This window comes from Pseudorasbora parva, chromosome 5 (genome assembly GCF_024679245.1).
Source record: "Pseudorasbora parva isolate DD20220531a chromosome 5, ASM2467924v1, whole genome shotgun sequence".
NCBI lineage: Eukaryota > Metazoa > Chordata > Actinopteri > Cypriniformes > Gobionidae > Pseudorasbora > Pseudorasbora parva.
Window position 1 is genome coordinate 4,881,204 of NC_090176.1, and position 21,642 is coordinate 4,902,845.

General features: G+C 39.6%; 1 long non-coding RNA gene across 4 annotated transcripts in view; it reads right to left on the bottom strand.

The window, feature by feature from the left end:
• Window positions 1–21,642, bottom strand: part of LOC137074968 (uncharacterized) — a 77,643-nt gene that overhangs the window by 52,542 nt on the left and 3,459 nt on the right. For 2 of the 4 annotated variants that reach the window (XR_010904967.1, XR_010904968.1), the window contains exon 4: window positions 18,936–19,028. The exons of the other annotated variants lie outside the window; for them this stretch is intronic. This is a non-coding gene — a long non-coding RNA (uncharacterized lncRNA). The remainder of the gene's footprint in view (window positions 1–18,935; window positions 19,029–21,642) is intronic. 4 annotated transcript variants of the gene reach the window in all.

Below are 21,642 nucleotides of genomic sequence, written 5' to 3' on the forward strand. Positions count from 1 at the left end.
TGGAGGACAATGAGGATTATATGCAATTATATGTAATTATATGCATTATTATATATCTCCCTCATTCAAAGGTACCTAAATCTACCCATCACAGAAAATTACCTCACACAACAGATGAATAAATACAAACAAATGGAAAGAAAAGAATCGTTTCATGTACAACACTAAGATTCAAAACTTTGGGTAACGTTTAATTAGTTAACTACTTAATTTAACATGAACTTAGAATGAATAATAATATAAACATTTATTTATCTTAGTTAATGTTAATTTCAACATTTACTAATTAGGGGTGTAACGGCACATGTATTCATACCAAACCGGTTCGGTAAAGGACTTCCGGTACAGTGCACGTGTGTACAGAGCGGTACGAATGCAATCTTTAACAGTTAGCAGTTAACTTCAATACAAGTTTTCATAAGAACATATGTATTCTGTCAATTTTATCATGAAATTCAAGTGATGCCATTTTGATTCTCTTTAATGTGACGTGACAGATCATAGACACATCAGTTCAAGCAGCACCGCGGCACGAGTGAATGTGATCACCTTGTCATAGTCAAAGAATAAACATGAATTAACATCAGAAGGTATGTTAAGGATACATTACAACTTACTAAAACGTATCACATCGTGTAATCGTTCAGTGTTTCAACAGCAGAAAGATGTCGATAAAACACGAGAGAGATGAACTCTTTCACTAAATGTATGCATTATATTAGCCTATATATTCATCATATTCTACTTAACCTGAAAACCTGAAAAAATCTAACCTATAATTAGATTTATAAGTTAATGCAAAAACGGTCTTATGAGAAGTTTACACGTTTGCATACAATGCGAGTGCAAGTAAGGCCTCCCTATATAGTCCACACTATACAGCATTCTTTGTCGTTTGATTAAACAGAAACAACAAGGCAATTATATATTACATTCTGAATCAAATTTAAAATCTTTGTGTGCCCTTTGTTAGAGTTAAGCTTGGTAAAACATCCTTCAGATATGTCGCAGCCTCAGATTGGAATTTGCTCCAGACTGAGTTGAAGCTAAAAGATCTGGTGACATTCAGTCATTTTAAAATTTTACAACATCATTTTGAGAGTAAATGAATGGTGTGTAATTGTTTTTGACTGGTTGTATGTTTTATGTTTTTTATGTGACTTTTTATGTATAACTGTACATGCAAACACAGCTGCCTATCTTGGCCAGGACAGGACATTTTAATCTCAGTGAGTTTTTCTCCTGGTTAAATAAAGGTAATAATAATCATAATTAGCAGAGATATTTTTTATATTATATTTTTAATTCTTTAAGAAACCTTTAGATTAGGACAATTACAATTTGTTCAGTAAACCAATAAAAAAAAAGAAGAAGCATTTTTATATTTAGTGTTCTCTCCCCGAACTGTCAGCTTTGTGTACGGTTACACCCCTATTATTAATGCAATCTTAAAATCAAAAGCTGTATATGTTAATTATTTAATGCATTGTTAACTTGCATGAACAATGACTATAAATTTAATTAACTAGCTTTGAACTATAATTTATTAAGCAAGGTCAACAACTATTAATAAACACTGTAAAAAATAAAATAAAATAAATAAATAAAAAGAAATCACTGTTAGATCATGTTGGCCAATACATTAAATAACGTTAACAAATTAGATCTTACTGTAAAGTGTTACTGAACTTATAAGCTCTTAAACCTTTACTAGCACCAAAATTAGGACCAAAAGGTTTATTCTAAAATCTTATTCCAGCATTACAGTGAATGAAAAAAAGAAAAAAAAAAACTGAAGAACTCCAAAGGCACACAAAATTGTTTGTCACCAACTATTTTCAAGTTGTTTGGAAAGTGCTGTTTATGTCAGTGTCCCAGAAGCTCTCCATCAGTAGGAAACTGGTGCACCATCTCTCCACAGTAGATGTGAATGGACATGTTCCAAAGAGGCAGGAAAGAAAAAAAGATATACCTTGAGGAAAGAAAAAGAAAACGCAAAGAAAAAACTTGTTTATAAAACAGATCTATCCATTATTATAATTGGCTCAATTAAATTAAAACGATAGATGTACAGTTTATATTCACACAGCAGTATCTGTATGAAAAAAGAAATAGCCATAAGAGGGATCATAAAAATGAGCATGTTGTCTCTTTTTTATCTAGTACTGCCCTGATGAAGCAGTTTATTCTGCACGGTGTGTGTACGCTTTTGACCACAACTGCATCCCCTATGTGATGAATTACCTCAGTCATCAGGGTAGAATGATTGGAGAGGTTCCTTCACGTATCCCACTGAGCACATCATCTTCACTGACACTGGACTTTAAAAAGAGAGAACATTTTAATAATGGTTTTTATTCCTACTTTACAGGGAATTAAACATAACTTAAATATAGATAAATAACCCAAGACCAATGTAAATTGAGAAAAGTATTCTTGCATTTTTCCTCATCTTGCCTTGCAAGTTTCAGCTTACCCGCACCATCTCCATGAAGGATGTTCCTGCATTTACCACGCCTGGCACAGCAATGCTGCGGCTCCATTCCTTTGGGTGTGTGGCCTGTAAAATATATAATGATTAGGGGATCTGTAAATGCACAAGTGGGAATGTATTACTTACAAATGGACAAGATGCAAAGCATTTAAAAGCGAAAGACTTGATAGCAATGTTTTAGCTTGTGTCATGGCTGGGCATAAATTCATAATTAACATTAACTTGACCTCATCAAGATGGCTCCGTGATTCCACACAGCTTGCACTGGATCGCCAATAACACATCTGTATTGATCCTACAAAATAAAAAATAAAATAAAATAAGCACAAAATATTAAAAACACAAATAGTACTTTAACATCTTCCTCTCCAAATGCAAAAAGAAAAGAACATATTTAAATCATTATTTCATTACTGGTTGTTGTTATACGTTATGTTAATATATGGAATAAATGTATATAACGTTAAATGTCTTCTGTCCATTTAAAAAGTAGGAGTTTGATTAAAATATTGTATTTACAGCAGGCAAATTCATTGAACATGCCCACACCGGCGATCACATTCCGATTTAAGAAATTATTATAATGCAATCTTAGATACATGATAGGAAACATGATTAACGTTAATTCACCTCCCGAGTCCATAGTGCGTCTATCCTATCTGCGATTAAACTAAATAACTACACCGTAATAGAGAGCTACCATGTTACGGTGAAAATGTAAAATCAAGAGAGCTTATATCAAGATATACTTACTTGACTCGTTATTTGTAGCATATAACGTCTCATCTGTAATGATCCAAACGGTTCGCTCCTGTTTAGGCTGTGGGCCAAGTCCATTTTTCTCCTTTAGTTTCCGATTTGATAGATCTCCTCCAGGGAACTGATTCATTTTTTATAACTGGTTATATTAACCGTTGTTGAGTACATTACTACTTGTTTCCAACATCAAATGTTGCACATTAAAAATATAATGTAGATATAATCTCGCTATCTAACCACAAACGGTTAGCCGGAGTAAGAACCAATCAAAGCTTGTGTTGTTACCTTGTCAACTTGAGTTGGCCAATCACATCATTATTTGAACCAGTGCCTGAAGACCCGGATGTGAACTGAAAGTGGAGCGGCAAACCATTGTATTGGCTACAGTGTATGGCTGCACCACACCTCGTGGAAACGGTAGGTAACTGATTAGCACTAGCATTGTCCGAAACGTTGTAAAAAGTCTGAATGCATGGGTCTTGGCACATGTTCGCCATCAAAATAGCTACTACTATCAGTGTACTATCAGTATTTGTACAACTAATATAAGCAAAGTACCGAATGCTACACACGTGGGTAATGTTAAGCTAGCGTTAGCACCTGAGGTAACTTAGTATGGTGTGATTAACATTAGCTTTTTATCTGTGGATACCACGAGCTAATTATTTATTTAACTGTATGTTTGGTTTTATTGCTGTAAAGAGTTTAGCAATGGCATATTTGCATTAGTCTTAAAATGATCTACGCTGAAGTTTTTTTTTTTGTCTTGGAGAAGAAGATAAATTAAGATTTCAAGTTTTTCCCCATCGTTCAGCCCCTTCCGTGTAGATTACCGGTAACGTTAGCTGTATGAATTTATTTTATTTAAAGTTAAGCCTGTGATCCTCCCCTAATACTGTTTGGAGCCCAGACAAAAATGAACTTGAACCAGATTAACTTTATCAGTGTCATTTTATTTAAAGATGCATTAAGCCAATGGCTGCATGCTCACAATGTTTTGTGTTGCACTTAGACAGCATTAGCCTTTGGGGGAGCCCACTTTTCGGGGGGGGGGGGGGGGCATCCCTATACACAAAAGAGGACGTGTATATTCCTTCACACACAGACGAACGCGTCAATCTATTGCTTAATGCATTGCGGAGACTCTTAATATACAATTTACAATCATTGAAGAACATCTTTGATTTTAATGAAGGAAGAAAAAAACAAGAATTGATAGGTCAAAAAGTCCACAAATCTATAAACAAAGCATCCGGCTGTCTTTGAGTTCACATGAACAACGGTTGAAGTTACTCGTCAGGCTACAGAAGAATACCATAATTCAATCGATAGTCGCGCAGACCTATATCAACCCAGCCACAACACATAATTGGGAATAACATGCCTTAACACAGAAGCGACCACAGAGGCTTGAGGTCAGCCTCTTTTTCTGTTCTTCCAGAAATCCAAGATCAAGAAGTGGATATTCGTTTTTGTTTTTTCTGCGAATCTTTGCGTTGACATGTACTAAACATGAGTGGAATTTGCACCGCAGTGCCACCACACCTTGATGGTCATGACAAGAACAGCATGTATAGTTATCTTTATTGAAGTGAATTAGATTTAAACTGCCGTCATGCATGAATTAATTATATATTTTTAGCAATTTTACAAATAATAATCCACAATGATTACATTACATAAAAATGAAATTGCACCTCAAAATAACACAGTGTCAATATTTTTGAGACCCCCCAAAATTTCACAAATCACGTTTTCAGGGGAGCCCATGTCTTATTTAGGGGAGCCGAGCTCCCCCTAGCTCCCCCGTAGTTCGCACCCTGGTTCCTACATAGACACATGTCTGTGCATGGTAGCTGGTGCTTTCTACATGTGCAGTTTCCCCCCACACATTGTGATGCTTTGCACTGGCAATGCACAAGCTCCAAGACACTTTTTGGTGCTGGTGGAAGTGTCATCCAATGAATTGCGTAGAATTCCCCTTCGATCCTCCATCCATGCTGCATTGGGGGAGGTATGTCTGGCAGGCTTTGCAAACTTCTCCTGTAGAACAGAGGAATAGAAAGTTTGTTGGTATATATTCAAGATCAGGCAGACATGGACAGTATTTTTTTGATACATGCATGTAAAATTAATTTTTAAACAGTGAAGAGCTTTCAATTATGATCAAAATTGTGTTGTTTTGGAAAAATATTTTAGTATTTTTAAAATACAAATTACTGTTTATTTTGATACATGTCATGGTTGATTTAATTTGTATTTTTAATTAGATACCTTTACAGCTTGAATTTTTTGTATCTTATTTCAAAATACATTTTTATGTATTTTTGACAACCTCTAAGTAACATTAGTATTCTTAGTATCACTTGTTCTTACAGTACTAATTTGTTATTTTTTCTGTTCCTAGCTTCTTTACCTGTATATAGCAGCCTGGTAGTTGCTCGCTGAATGTGAAGGTAAAGGGAGTCCTTATTTGGAGGAAGACTTCTCTCCAAACATTTCCCTGATTTGAACATTTGCCACCTTGCCTTGTTGACATCTGTTATGCCCTTCTGATCGTAGAGCTTGCATGTGAATGCCTCCACTGCCTCGTAGCACTCTGGTGGTACAGTGAAAGCTGTGCCCATTTTTTTTAATGTAGCACAGTGTTCACGATTAGCCAAGAGTCTCTTACCTGGCTTTACCTTTCCTATGCCATACAGGGAACTCACTGTGTCACAGCCAGAGAAGCAATGTAGACCAATCAGGGCATCACACACTTCTTCTCCTAGTTGGTCATGGATCCTTTTAACTTCAACTGTGCGCATGTTGACTCCTTTTCCCGTGTGAAAGTATAGATTAGTCCCAACCTCTTTGTAAAAAGCAAGGGCCAGAACAAACACATCAGTGTCAGGACTTCTGATGACTATATGTCTGCTGTAATTAGCAGCATGTGCACAGTGTAGCAGAAGTCGGTTGTCTGCCTCTTCCTGTACTGTGAACAGATCTGGCATTGGTAAGACTTGCAGATCAGCTGTATTTTGTCTTTTTCTTAGAGCATGGCACTCTCTTCCATGTCCAACGATTAAAGTGAGGTCATCCATCAGATAATTTCCGGATTTGCACCATCTCTCAAAGAAAAACTGTAGGAGATTTTCTTTGTTTTCACCACATGCCAAGAACTTAACCCATTGCTTTGGTGTCCTCTGTTCTTCAGAATATATTTTAATGACTTGAGAGCCCTTCACAGCACGTCGTTCTCGTTCTGCATTCTTGATGCTCATGGTTCTGTAGGTGTCTGGTACAAAATGCTCTACCTTGGACTTGCTTGCTTTAGCCACACTGACAATCAACCTCAGAGCGCTGTCTGCAAACATCCCAAACGAATTTCTTGTGCTTTTGCGTATATGGCCAGATCCATTACCAACACAATTTCATTAAGCTCCAGTTTGTCTGCTATTTCTATTGAACGTGTGAGGATGGTGTGTACTGTGTCTAGGTCTGTTGGACTGGTGTCAATCACAGGCAGGTAACCAATGCTAGACTGCTGTGGAATCGTACCTCTCTGTAGCAGTGTATTGTGACCAGTCCATCCAGGTAAAGCACTGCCATGGACTTCTTGAGTCTTCATGAAAAAGTAAGCGCTATCCAGTCTTCGTGCAGAGTCCTGTGTATACATGTATTTCTCTAGTTCCAGTTTCACTTTTGATCCAAAAGGTTTTGGCCCTGTCCTCTTTCTTCTAATGTAGGTGTCAATATGGGCGTGAGGTGGTTGAAGAGACCTTTTCCTTGTTCTTTGCAGAGATACTGTCTCAGAAGTAGACACACCACAGGTAATTGGCCTCTGAATTACAATACCATTTGTGTTATGTGTTGTTCCCTTTCCAGATAGTGTTTCTTCACCAAAGTCGTTGTTGTCCCATACAAGAGTTATTTGCACTTGAACTGTAATGTTTGGTGGAATGTATGTATCACCTCTTTGTAATTGCAGCTCTGCTAGAGCGGTGTCATGTTCCAGTACTTGTGAGTTGGAGGAACAGTGCCCTAGACCATTCAGTATTCCTATCAACTGAGCTGATCCTGTCGTATGTCGTACAGCCATGGCTAAGGAGGAATGCTTTGGCATTAGCCAGTGTCCTCTCATCGCAAGATTCATGATATCCTGACACAATGACACAATCTTCTGATTATTCTCAACACTAACATTGGCACACAAACCATCACTTCTAAATTCTGTAGTCATACTTGTTGACCAGGCCAGGACATTGTATAATTCATTTGGTACCATATTTGAGGCAGTGTCCATCTGAAGGTCTTGCGCTGTGGGTGGCCATGGCAGTTTAGGAGTAGTTTTGCACTTGGCATCTATAATCTCCTTTAGTGACATGGCTGCATGATACAGAAGTCTTGAGTCTTTTGTTCCTTGCCCTGCTCCAACATGACTTGTTTCTGTGTCATCTTCACTATTGTCTGATGATGATGGCTGTGACGGTTCATCATGGATTACTTCATCATGGATTACTTCATCAGCAGTTAAGTCATCAACATATACTAAATAATTTCTCGATGATTTCAGAAATCTCAAAAATGGATGTGACTTTTGAAGTCTGGCTTTTAAGGAAAAAGCTTTGTAAGTTGAAATGTCAACACCTTCTTGTTCTTTAACTATTTTTTAAAAAAAGGCCATTTAGCCAGGACAGCCTTAACACCTCACGGTTTCTCAGCAACCTCTCTTCCACCACTGACTCACAGAAATGGTTGTAGCCTGCCTGATATGGATTACTTTCTGGATTTCCCTCGCGAGAAATTTTGGGCAGATGTCTTGTATAACGTCTGTAGCAGCTCAAATGATACATGGCCTCTGATGCTACAAGATCCCTCCCACGTATGTGCACTAGTAGACTTTCATCCCTCCGTTCCTCTGCAGCAAGCATTAGCTTGCCTGCAGTTAATGTTTCACACTGAGCTAGTTTTTCTTTTGACCTTTTTCTGCTGTGACTATCAGTTATGTATTGGTTCTTTCTGCATATAAGGCATCCAACAGGCAGGAGATGGGAGCTCTTTTTGTGAGGCTTGGGCAATCTGATGCAGAACGCAAAACCCGAACCTTGGATGCAGTGTCATCACTGACTTCCTCTGGCAGCAAGTGGGCTTTATCTAAAGATTACAAAAGGGGACAGAAATGTGTTTATCAAAGGTGATTACTTTTAGTCTAGTAATAACATGTGATGTCTTTGTTTCAAATAAAAAAATTCTAAAACAAAAACAAAAAAAACAATGACTTGTTCAAGTCAATGTCAACTTCACAATATTTACTGTAATCTTATTTTGAATCTTTTTTTTTTACCCTTGTTAAATGTCCAGTTTTTCTGTACAATTTTTAAGATAATGTAAAAAAAAATTTAATTAATTAAAAATCACAGTGTAATTAAGATTCACTGGTATTGAGTGGTTTATTTAACATAAATGTTTTAACTAACTAGAATACACACATACATGATGCACCAATACACACTTATTTTAATAGACAATTGGTAGAATTAATGGATTTGATATATACCTTCAGTATCTTTGGCTGCCTTTTCTCTCCTCCTACATGCTCTTGCAATATGATCTTTATTGGTGAAAAGCATGTAGCATTCCCTATGGAAGCCCACATTGATTGGCACATCTTGGTCTCTCCAGGTTTCTGTTAAGTTAAATTTTGCTATGGCTTTTTCAGCTACTAAACTCTCAGCAGTGTTGAGGTCAACCCGTTTCTGGGCACACTGAACAAATGATGCCCAACTTATTTCGCAAATACAGCTATTGGGCTTTTTGCCTTAGAAGCAACATGTATATAGCACTTCATATTGACGCGCACCGGCTTTCAATCGCGACCCGCTTTGTTGTTATGCGGTCAAATTTAAATAAATTAACTTGGGTGACAAGCCCACCTACGGGTGATCAACAGCGTTAGAAGTCTTCTGATGGTAAGTGCACAATGTATAGTATAGTTTGTATAAATAAAAAGTATATAAAGCCTATTATAATGGAAGGATTTCGTTATCAAAGGGAAATGTTACAGTATCAACAATGCTGTCAAGGAGACGGGTTTATTTGTTTACGTTTTCTGACGCTACGATTTAGTGGTCCTACAAATTTGCCTGTTAAAAAAATTAAGAGTTTAAATTGATATCTTCATAAAATGTGCATGAATCAACTTTGGAAACAATGCTTACACCACTTGAAAGATTTTTTACATGCCATCTTTAAACAAATTACTTAGTTCCTTGGCAGGGATCTGTGAAATTCACAATATCGAGGTCCGGCCCACGGCCTAGTTGTCTGTTCTCTTCAGCTTCATTTTCCTTACGCATCGCGATGACGCAATCATGGCGGACCGCGCATTTTTCAAAATCATGACGTAGTATTTTTGGCGCATGCGCATTGAAATATTAAGTATAAATATAAAATAAGATATTTCGTGCATTAAATGTTGATTATAAATTACTTATTAATTATCCATTTCTGATCAGGTTGTTCTAACACTGTGTAGTTGGACTGTATTTCAGAGAACTTGACTCATTCACCTAACTAAAAGTCAATCATGTTTACAGTGAGTCTGATTAAAATTAAATGTAGCCCATTTTAACTGAATTTTAATGCAAATTAATTTGGTTTAGATTTGTTCAACTTTTTCTTGCAATTAATGCAATTAAATGTGTGTTTAATGGCCATACAACAACATAATATTGAAAGTAGGTTATTCTACACAGATGTAAAGTAGCCTACAGTACATTAGGCAACTCCTCTCATAAAGATTGACAATGTCAAATTATGTAGAAAACTGACACTTGTAGTTGAGTTCATAGGAGCTAGTTATAACATTTCAACAGTATGTTGTACTGGAGTGTAAGCGAGTGAAATTTTGAAGAAAAATAAATTAACCAATGTAAATTTGGACAACTAATTTTTTTTTTTAATCATTTATTTTCCATGTGCTTTGTCATTAGTAAAATAAGTGCACTTTATGAAACAAACTCATAATTAAAATGGTTTAAGTAAATTTAGGTGTAGACATTATTACAAGGTGCATTTTTAAAAAGTGCACTTAAGTGTGTTTATAAATATTGTCATACAAGCAGGGGCGTAGCACAAAATTTTGGGCCCTGGGTACAAACCATCTTGCTGGGCCCCCGTACCATGTATGTGTATGTATAGAAAACGGACTTCCCTGCCTTGGGCCCTGGTTACTCAGCACCCTTTATCCCCCCAGTCCCACGCCCCTGCATACAAGTGTACTTTCTTTAAGTGAAAATGAACTAGATATTATTACAAAGTGCACTTATTATAAGTGTACTAAAATGTGTTTATAAATATCGTCATGAAAGTGTACTTTGTTAAAGTACAAATTAATTAGATATTATTATAAAGTGCACTTATTAAAAGTGCACTAAAGTGTGTTTATAAATATTGTCATGAAAGTGTACTTTTAAAAAAAACAAATTAATTAGATATTATTACAAAGTGAATTTTAAAAAAGTGTACTTAAGTGTGTTTAGAAATATTGTCATTAAAGTGTATTCTCTTTAAGTACACTTAAGTGGCACTTAATTTTAATTATATCATTATCTATACGTGCAGTTTAAAAAAAATTAAAAAAAAAATATATATATATATATATATATATATATATATATATATATATATATAATATACATTTTAGTTTAACTATATATATATATATATATATATATATAGTTTAGCTCAACCAATGACCAAGCAATGCTTCGTTTAGTTCAGTCTGTGGTGTCAATGTTCACATTAGCAATTAAAGAAAACACACTTCAGCGAAACATGCTCAGGTCAAAGTGTCTGAATTACTCTGGGCCCAAATTTGTATAATTTTTACTGGTAATGAAGAATATTTGGGTATAATATGTCAAAATTTATTTTATTTTGCTATCCTCACTTACATAAATGCACTATAGTGTCCTGTACACACTAGTAAAATATATCTGCTGTCTGAATCATTTTTGGTTTGACTGTATACATGTGCCAGTATTTTGGTTGGATACACAACCTTTGACTTAACCTCAAAATATCAAGTTAATAAGCCTATTTATTTAGCTATGATCTGTATTATCCACCTTTTACACAGTTACCATTTAGCCTTGTTTTCCTATAAAAGACCTACAACATCATTTCCAGTTGTAATTGCACAGTATTTTAGTGTTCAGGTTTTAATTGTGCATTTTAAACACATTTATTCATTGTTTCTGTTATAAAGATGTTATATTTTCAAATAAATTTAAAATCAATGGCTCTTACTCTCCATTTCTCTCTTTATAGTAGTTTCGCATGAAGTTTAACAGCAGCTGCGGTTACTGAGTCAGATCAACACACGCTATTTAGACATTTCCATGGTAGACATGACGTCAAGATGCTCTTAGCAGATCTGTTTGACAATCACAATGTGGGGAATTTGTGGTTATGTTAGGCTGATCTTGCACAAAGGAAATGCTTTCTTTGCAAAAACGGATTGCACGATTTAAAAAATTAAAAGACAATTGGTGGCTAGTAACTTTATTGGGGAAATGTAATATTATGGTTTATTATACATGTGTTTGGTCTTTAAATGTGATTTGAGATTCAAGGTGAATCCACCATAGCATTTAATTGATCAGTTAAAATAGTAATATTGGAAACTAAAGCTTACTTAGTTCACACTTATAGACAATTTCAAACATACAATTAGACACGTGAAGGCAATTACAGGTCCTTCTAAAAAAAATAGCATATTGTGCTAAAGTTCATTATTTTCCATAATGTAATGATAAAAATTAAACTTTCATATATTTTAGATTCATTGCACACCAACTGAAATATTTCAGGTCTTTTATTGTTTTAATACTGATGATTTTGGCATACAACTCAGGAAAACCCCAAATTCCTATCTCAAAAAATTAGCATATCATGAAAAGGTTCTCTAAACAAGCGATTAACCTAATCATCTGAAACAACTAATTAACTCTAAACACCTGTAAAAGATTCCTGAGGCTTTTAAAAACTCCCAGCCTGATTCATTACTCAAAACCGCAATCATGGGTAAGACTGCCGACCTGACTGCTGTCCAGAAGGCCATCATTGACACCCTCAAGCGAGAGGGTAAGACACAGAAAGAAATTCTGTGGGAAGGAAAAAGTGTGGCAAAAAAATGCTGCACAACGATGTTTTTGTTGTAGATGTCTGTCTTTAAAAAAAAAAAAAAAAAAAAAAAAAAAAAAAAAAAATTGTTGTGTATTGTGCTAATTAATTGAGATTTCTTACAGCTCTTACAGGTTTTTGGCCTTGTCTGTTCCGTTGCTTCTATTACTCTCCCCTTTTTTGTAAGTCGCTTTGGATAAAAGCGTCTGCTAAATGATTAAATGTAAATGTAAACAACGAGAAGAGGTGAGCGGACCCTGAGGAAGATTGTGGAGAAGGACCGATTCCAGACCTTGGGGGACCTGCGGAAGCAGTGGACTGAGTCTGGAGTAGAAACATCCAGAGCCACCGTGCACAGGCGTGAGCAGGAAATGGGCTACAGGTGCCGCATTCCCCAGGTCAAGACACTTTTGGGCTACAGAAAAGCAGCACTGGACTGTTGCTCAGTGGTCCAAAGTACTTTTTTCGGATGAAAGCAAATGTTGCATGTCATTCGGAAATCAAGGTGCCAGAGTCTGGAGGAAGACTGGGGAGAAGGAAATGCCAAAATGCCTGAAATCCAGTGTCAAGTACCCACAGTCAGTGATGGTCTGGGGTGCCATGTCAGCTGCTGGTGTTGGTCCACTGTGTTTTATCAAGGGCAGGGTCAATGCAGCTCGCTATCAGGAGATTTTGGAGCACTTCATGCTTCCATCTGCTGAAAAGCTTTATGGAGATGAAGATTTGGTTTTTCAGCACGACCTGGCACCTGCTCAGTGCCAAAACCACTGGTAAATGGTTTACTGACCATGGTATTACTGTGCTCAATTGGCCTGCCAAACTCTCCTGACCTGAACCCCATAGAGAATCTGTGGGATATTGTGAAGAGAAAGTTGAGAGACGCAAGACCCAACACTCTGGATGAGCTTAAGGCCGCTATCGAAGCATCCTGGGCCTCCAGAACACCTCAGCAGTGCCACAGGCTGATCGCCTCCATGCCACGCCGCATTGAAGCAGTCATTTCTGCAAAAGGATTCCCCACCAAGTATTGAGTGCATAACTGAACATAATTATTTGAAGGTTGACTTTTTTTTGTATTAAAAACATTTTTCTTTTATTGGTCCGATGAAATATGCTATTTTTTTTAGATGAGGCCTACTTAGATTTTACCAAGAAGACGAATTAATCTCCAAAGATTAGAAAGAATCTCCAAGTTTGGTTGTATTACTGTTGTTTTTGTTGTTCTCTCTTATTTATTTTCTCTAGTTTTAGGCCTGATAACATCTGGCAATGGGACTACCAATAAAACTAGCCTTTGGGCTAATTTGTGTACATTTATGAATGTTGATTAATGTACATCGTCCCCTTTTAAATAAATATATGACTGAATGAATGAATGAATAAATAAATAAATAAATAATAGAGTAGATTGTCAAATCACCTTCTTACACTCCCCCCAAAAAGATCCAATATCTATATGGCCTCATAAGTTGTACAAGGAAGCAACTCGTAATGCCTTTCACACAGCTCTGTATCTGCAGGTTATTTACAGTAGTGTTAGCTATATAACGGCATTGCCCACTTATATTTTTGTTACAATACTTTCTTGATATGCAGAGAGACTATGAGTGAGTCATTCAAAAGTACAAATATAGAAAGATTTATGAATTTCATCTTGTTTCTAAAAAATTGGTTGCCTTGTTTTGTAAGTATGGATAAACTTCGCCCTTTAGGGGTGAAAAGTGGCCTCATTCAGCCATCCAATCACTTCAGACTGTGCTGAACATCACATGAGCACTATAATCCACTGCATGTTATGAGTAATCTGGTTTTAATATGTTGACTGGACATATCAAATGACATTAAATAATCGTTTAAAAAAACAACTTAATCATCATAACCCGAAATGATTAATAGACGTGAATGAGTCTCTTGCTCATTGAAGACTGTCGTTGCAGGTCTATTTTAATTAATCATCCAGGTGGTGCAGCACACTGGTGGTGGTTGAGGAGATCCCCCCTTATATGTAAAGCGCTTTGAGTGCCTAGAAATGCGCTATATAAATGTAACGAATTATAATGTGAATTGAGAATGAGTAAAAGAAAATCAATGCTATGGAGTATTATTATTATCATTTTTCCCCACAATATATCAGTTTCCACAGCATGTCAGTAATACAAACCCGATTCCAAAAAAGCTGTGATACTGTACACATTGTGAATAAAAAGGAATGCAATAATTTACAAATCTTATAAACTTATATTTTATTCACAATAGAATATAGATAACATCCATCCATTACCTTATCTTATCCGGGGCCGAGTCGCAGGGGCAGCAGTCTAAGCAGAGACGCCCAGACTAAGCAGATACTCCCTGGGAAGGCGTCCAGGAGGCATCCGAAATAGATGCCCGAGCCACCTCAGCTGGCTCCTCTCGATGTGAAGGAGCAGCGGCTCTACTCTGAGCTCCTCCCGAGTGACCGAGCTTCTCACCCTATCTCTAAGGGAGCGCCCAGCCACCCTGCGGAGAAAGCTCATTTCAGCCGCCTGTATCCGGGATCTTGTCCTTTCAGTCATGACCCACAGCTCATGACCATAGGTGAGAGTAGGAACGTAGATTGACCGGTAAATCGAGAGCCTCGCCTTACGGCTCAGCTCCTTCTTCACCACGACAGATCGGTACAGCGCCTGCATTACTGCAGATGCTGCACCGATCCGTCTGTCAATCTCCCGTTCCATCCTTCCCTCACTCGTGAACAAGACCCCAAGATACTTAAACTCCTCCACTTGAGGCAAGAACTCTCCACCAACCTGAAGTGAGCAAGCTACCCTTTTCCGACTGAGAACCATGGCCTCGGACTTGGAGGTGCTGATTCTCATCTCAGCCGCTTCACACTCGGCTGCAAACCGTCCCAGTGCATGCTGAAGGTCCTGGTCTGAGGTTGCCAACACGACAACATCATCCGCAAAGAGCAGTGAGGAAATCGTGTGGTCCCCAAACCGGACACTCTCCGGCCCTTGGCTGCGTCTAGAAATTCTGTCCATAAAAATTATGAACAGAACCGGTGACAAAGGGCAGCCCTGCCGGAGACCAACATGCACCGGGAACAACTTTGACTTACTGCCGGCAATGCGAACCAAGCTCCTGCTCTGGTCGTAAAGGGACCGTACAGCCCTAAGCAAGGGGCCCCGGACCCCATACTCCCAGACCACCCTCCACAGGGTGCCACGAGGAACACAGTCGAATGCCTTCTCCAAATCCACAAAGCACATGTGGACTGGTTGGGCAAACTCCCATGAACCCTCCAGCACCCTGTGAAGGATATAGAGCTGGTCCAGTGTTCCACGACCGGGACGAAAACCACACTGCTCCTCCTGAATCCGAGGTTCCACTATCAGCCGAATCCTCCTCTCCAGTACCCTGGCATAGACTTTCCCAGGGAGGCTGAGAAGTGTGATCCCCCTGTAGTTGGAACACACTCTCCGGTCCCCCTTCTTAAAAAGAGGGACCACCACCCCGGTCTGCCAGTCCATAGGCACTGTCCCCAACCGCCACGCGATGCTGCAGAGGCATGTCAGCCAAGACAGCCCCACAACATCCAGAGACTTAAGGTACTCAGGGCGAATCTCATCCACCCCCGGTGCCTTGCCACCGAGGAGCTTATTAACTACCTCGATGACTTCAGCCCGGGTGATGGACGAGTCCCCCTCCGAGCCCTCAGCCACTGCTTCCTCAAAGGAAGACGTGTCGGTGGGATTGAGGAGATCCTCGAAGTATTCCTTCCACCGTCCAACAATATCCCCAGTTGAGGTCAGCAGCCGCCCATCTCCACTGTAGACAGTGTTGGTGGGGCACTGCTTCCCCCTACTGAGGCGTCGAACGGTTTGCCAGAATCTCTTCGAGGCCAACCGATAGTCTTTCTCCATGGCCTCACCGAACTCCTCCCAGGCCCGAGTTTTTGCCTCCACAACTACCCGGGCTGCCGTCCGCTTGGCCTGCCGGTACCTGTCAGCTGCCTCAGGAGCCCCACAAGCCAGCCAGGCCTGATAGGACTCCTTCTTCAGCTTGACGGCATTCCTTACTTCCGGTGTCCACCACACCGGGTTCGGTGATTGCCGCCTTGACAGGCACCGGAGACCTTACGGCCACAGCTCCGAGCAGCCGCGTCGACAATGTAGGTGGAGAACATAGTCCATTCAGACTCAATATCTCCAGCCTCCCTCGGGATCTGGTCGAAGCTCTGCCGGAGGTGGGAGTTGAAGATCCCTCTGACAGGGGGTTCAGCCAAATGTTCCCAACAGACCCTCACAGTACGTTTGGGTCTGCGGAGTCTGTCCAGCTTCCTCCTCTGCCATTGGAACCAACTCACCACCAGGTAGTGATCGGTTGACAGCTCCGCCCCTCTCTTCACCCGAGTGTCCAAGACATACGGCCGGAGGTCAGATGAGACGACCACAAAGACGATCATCGACCTTCTGCCTAGGGTGTCCTGGTGCCATGTGCACTGATGGACACCCTTATGCTTGAACATGGTGTTCGTTATGGACAGGCCGTGGTTAGCACAGAAGTCCAATAACAGAACACCGCTCGGGTTCAGATCAGGGGGGCCGTTCCTCCCAATCAAACCCTCCAGGTGTTTCTGTCACTGCCCACGTGGGCATTGAAGTCCCCCAGTAGAACAATGGAGTCTCCAGTCGGAGCACTTTCCAGCACCCCTCCCAGAGACCCCAAGAGGGCCGGGTACTCTACACTGCCATTCGGCCCGTAGGCACAAATGACAGTGAGAGACCTATCCCCGACTCGAAGGCGCAGGGAAGCGACCCTCTCGTTCACCGGGGTGAACTCCAACACATGGCGGCTGAGCTGGGGGGCTATAAGCAAACCCACTCCAGCCCGCCGCCTCTCTCCATGGGCAACTCCAGAGTGGTAGAGAGTCCAGCCTGGGAGGCCCTACCAGGGGCATATAGCCCCGGACAACATAGCTCCTAGGATCATTCAGGTACTCAAACCCCTCCACCACGATAAGGTGACAGTTCAAAGAGGGGATAACATATCAAATGTTAAAAAGTGAGACATTTTTAAATGTTAGGCAAAATATTGGCTCATTCTAAATTTCATGAGAGCTACACATTCCAAAAAAGTTGGGACCGGTAGCAATAAGAGGCTGGAAAAGTTAAATGTGCATAAGGAACAGCTGGAGGACCAATTTGCAGCTTATTGGGTCAATTGGCAACATGATTGGGTATAAAAAGAGCCTCTCAGAGTGGCAGTGTCTCTCAGAAGTCAAGATGGGCAGAGGATCACCAATTCCCCCAATGCTGCGGCGGAAAATAGAGGAGCAATATCAGAAAAAAAAGAGTTTGAAGTTATCATCATCTACAGTGCATAATATCATCCAAAGATTCAGAGAATCTGGAACAATCTCTGTGTGTAAGGGTCAAGGCCAAAACACCTCCGTAGGTGTCAGTATCAGTGTTCATCATCATGGTAACTTACGCTACACGGCTAACCTGCTCTGGAGCCGAGTTTTATTCTGGGTTAGAGATCACAAACCCAAAGTGGACCAGCCTGGATCTGGATCAAACTGGACCAGCCTGGATCTGGATCGAACTGGACCAGCCTGGATCTGGATCGAATTGGACCAGCCTGGATCTGGATCAAACTGGACCAGCCTGGATCTGGATTGAACTGGACCAGCCTGGATCTGGATCAAACTGGACCAGCCTGGATCTGGATCAAACTGGATCAGCTCCAAGTAAAGACTAAATAAAGCCACGCCCCCTGTAGCTCTCGTTCCAGATTAAAGCAGTTTGTAGTGAAAAAAAATTTGCACATTAAAATTGCTCATCCTTTGGCGCTATTTATAATATTTTTATTATACAAATTACTTTTAATTAATATAGTATATTCATATAATTATCATATTAATTGACAAGTAGACAAATATTGATGTAAATGCATAACACATGCATTCATAATTATTCTAAACAACTTGTATTCATTTGAGCTCTTTGTGAACCTATAATTATTAGGCATATTTCTTTGATACATCATGCATTGATATAGTCAGATATTCTTTAAGCGCATTCTCAAACTCTCGCTGCAGCAGCAGTGTTTATTCCAGCCTTGTAAACACATTTAATTTCATAATCATTTTCAAAATGATCTCTCAATCTTAAAAGAGAAGTGAATCTAACGGACGCTGTGATTGGCTGTTTGCCGCACGTGTCACTTTCAGGAGCACGCGCTTCAGAGTTAATCGCTAACTCTGGATTAAACCTGAGTGGACAGAGAACGTTTATACCGAGCTTTGAGAAACGGTTGAACTTGATCTAAACCAGGTTGGATTTATCTGGATTTGTCAACTCTAAACCTACTCTAAACTAGTTTGTTCAGCTAGCTTCATGCAACAGGCCTCAGAGCATTGGTTTCCAAACCTGGTGCGTTTTCTCCATTGGTTTGGTTTGTTTAGGCAAAAAAAGAAAGAAAGAAAGAAAGAAAGAAAGAAAGAAAGAAAGAAAGAAAGCTTAATTACCTGGTTCAGGTGTGCTTGATTAGGGTTGGAGCTACACTCTGCAGGACAGTGGCCCTCGAGGAACAGCGTTGAGAATGTCTGACCTAGACATCGCTGGGAGATCCAGAGAAAACGTGTTTCAATTTGTTGCAGTATTAATACGAATGTAGTCTATAATTTAACAGCACGAATAACTGCTTTATACCGACTGCTTTATAAACGAGGGTCAGTATAAAGCAGGTTTGGCTAAGAAGACGCTCCTGAATAAAGGATCGGTGACAGCTATTCGTGTTCCTGCTGCAGCTCCAGAAGAAGCGAGTGTACACTCTAAAAAAATGCTGGTTTGTTTTAACCCAAATGTTGGGTCAAATATGGACTAACCCATCAATTGATTTGTTTTAACTCAGCGATTGGGTTGTTTTAATCCTGCGGTTGGGTTAAATTTTTGCTTAAGACAACATAATCGCTGGGTTAAAACAACCCAATTGCTGGGTTAGTCCATATTTGACCCAACATGGGGTTGTTTTTTACTCCAATTTTTTAGCGTGTAGTTTGAACTGTGTGCATGCTTCACGATGAATGCGGCTAAAGTGTGTACGTTAAATTACGGCACGCTTTCTATGTATGATGTTCTCAATATAATTCATAATCCCAACAACAACATGTTATGGTTATTGTGTTATTACAAACTGTGTACGCTGGTGATAAAGTTAACGTGTCACACTTTTGTAACGTTAGATGGTTAATAACGGTGTCTGTCAACATTACTGTGGTATACTAATGTCAGTGCTTCAGTTGTACCTAACACTGCTTATTACACGGCTCTGTGAAATACTTGATTCTGATTGGTCAATCGCGCATTCCACCGGTATGTTATTTCCAGATAACACCCGCTCATACGGGTACTGCGAGTTATCTTGACCGGTTCTACTTCTGTGCTTAACGCTGGCGCCATCTTGTGGCTTAAACAGCCGTGGGCTACAATGGAAGACTTCAAGGCAGGTTTCCTTTATAACGTTTTAAATATGGATATTTTTCTCACACAAACGCATCGATTCGAATCAGAAGGCTCTATTAACCCATCGGAGCCGTGTGGAGCGCGTTATTTGACGGACAGCTGCATTTTTATGGACTTCAAACACAACTACAACTACTTCTGGGATTAACGTTAGCCTGGACTTTTTAAATATAACTCTGATTGTATTTGTCTGACAGAAGAATGTCATAAACACCTATAATGACTTGAGGGTGAGTAAATCATAGGCTTGGTTTCATTTTTGGGTGAACTAACCCTTTCAGCATTCATTTTCAACATTTAGCAGCAATAGATAAAGGCTTAAAGCAGGTTGGAACTGTTTTCCTTTGCGGAAGCTTTGCGGAAGAGCTAATAAAATATTTAATCTCAAGACAATATTTTGTGTCTAATTTATTTGAGACTAGTAGCCGTGTAATAAGCGGGATAATGTCCACCCAGCCGGTCGTTATCTCAGAATAAACCCCTTCAGAGTGACGCTCCGCTTCGCCTCGGGGTCCTGATCACTCTGGCGGGGTTTATTCTGCGATAACAACCGGCTGGGTGGACATTATCCCCTACATAAGCCCCGTTTCCACCAAAATTACCTGGAACAATTTGTACCAGGAACTTTTTTACAGGAACTTTTCTCCCCCCCAGACCTACAGCTGTCTGCGTTTCCACCGCGATAAAGTACCGAGAAGATTAGGCAGATTAGTCCGGTGATGTAGGACTGCACGCGACTGTTCCTCCAAGCCAGTGACGGACAAGGGCTGTCAGTTTTCGATATGCATTCGAAGATGACGTGAAATATCCATAATCGAACTATAAATAAACTATCCGGTTTTTAAAGTGCCATGTAGCGCAATTGTTTTTACTGTCGGTGCGTTTACATGGAGCACTGTAATCAGTTTAAAAGTCCAATCTGAAGGAAAATACTCCATATAAACACCTCAATCGTAATAAAAATGCCCAAACTGAATGAAATTGTAATCGTTTTGAGATGGGTGGATAAACCTTTTCATGAATCGATCAAACTAAACATTTCACCATGACCTGACCGGATTACTTTTGAGTGTGCGTCCTTATGTGATGTACACAGCGCGCGCCTTCACCACTGAAGAGCACACGTCGCGCTCATGCACCAAGCATGACAAGAGAGGAAAATACATTTTTCTGAGGGATAAACTTTTTATTTCATAAGAAGTTATGAAGATAATGTTGGCATAATGACACTGTCCCTACGCCTATGTAAGCAAACAATCATTAACTACTTCAACTGCGCCTGACATTAGAATTTATTTTTTCTGAGATGATTATTACACTTTACAACAAATGAATAGCTTTTCTAAAACCGTAAAGTCCTGGTGGCCGTTGAGAGTTGCTATGGCATCCGTAAACACATTCCAGCTGCTGGAGATGACGGCGTTGTAGATAATTGAATATATTCGAATGCATTGCTTGATATTTTAATTCCGTTCAATTAGATTTTTTTCAAAAATGATAGCCCTAACGGACAGTAATCATTTTTGTGTGTACCGATTGAAAGATTTAGTGAACTGTTTACATGAGACGTTATCTAAACCGATCTGGTGTTTGCATGTGATGACTTTCAATCATTTTGTCACATTAGCAGTTTGTCTGCCACATCAGAAATGTCAACGCTGTTTTCTCCAGCAGCTGAGTGTGTTAACTGAAGCCATAGCAACTCTTAAC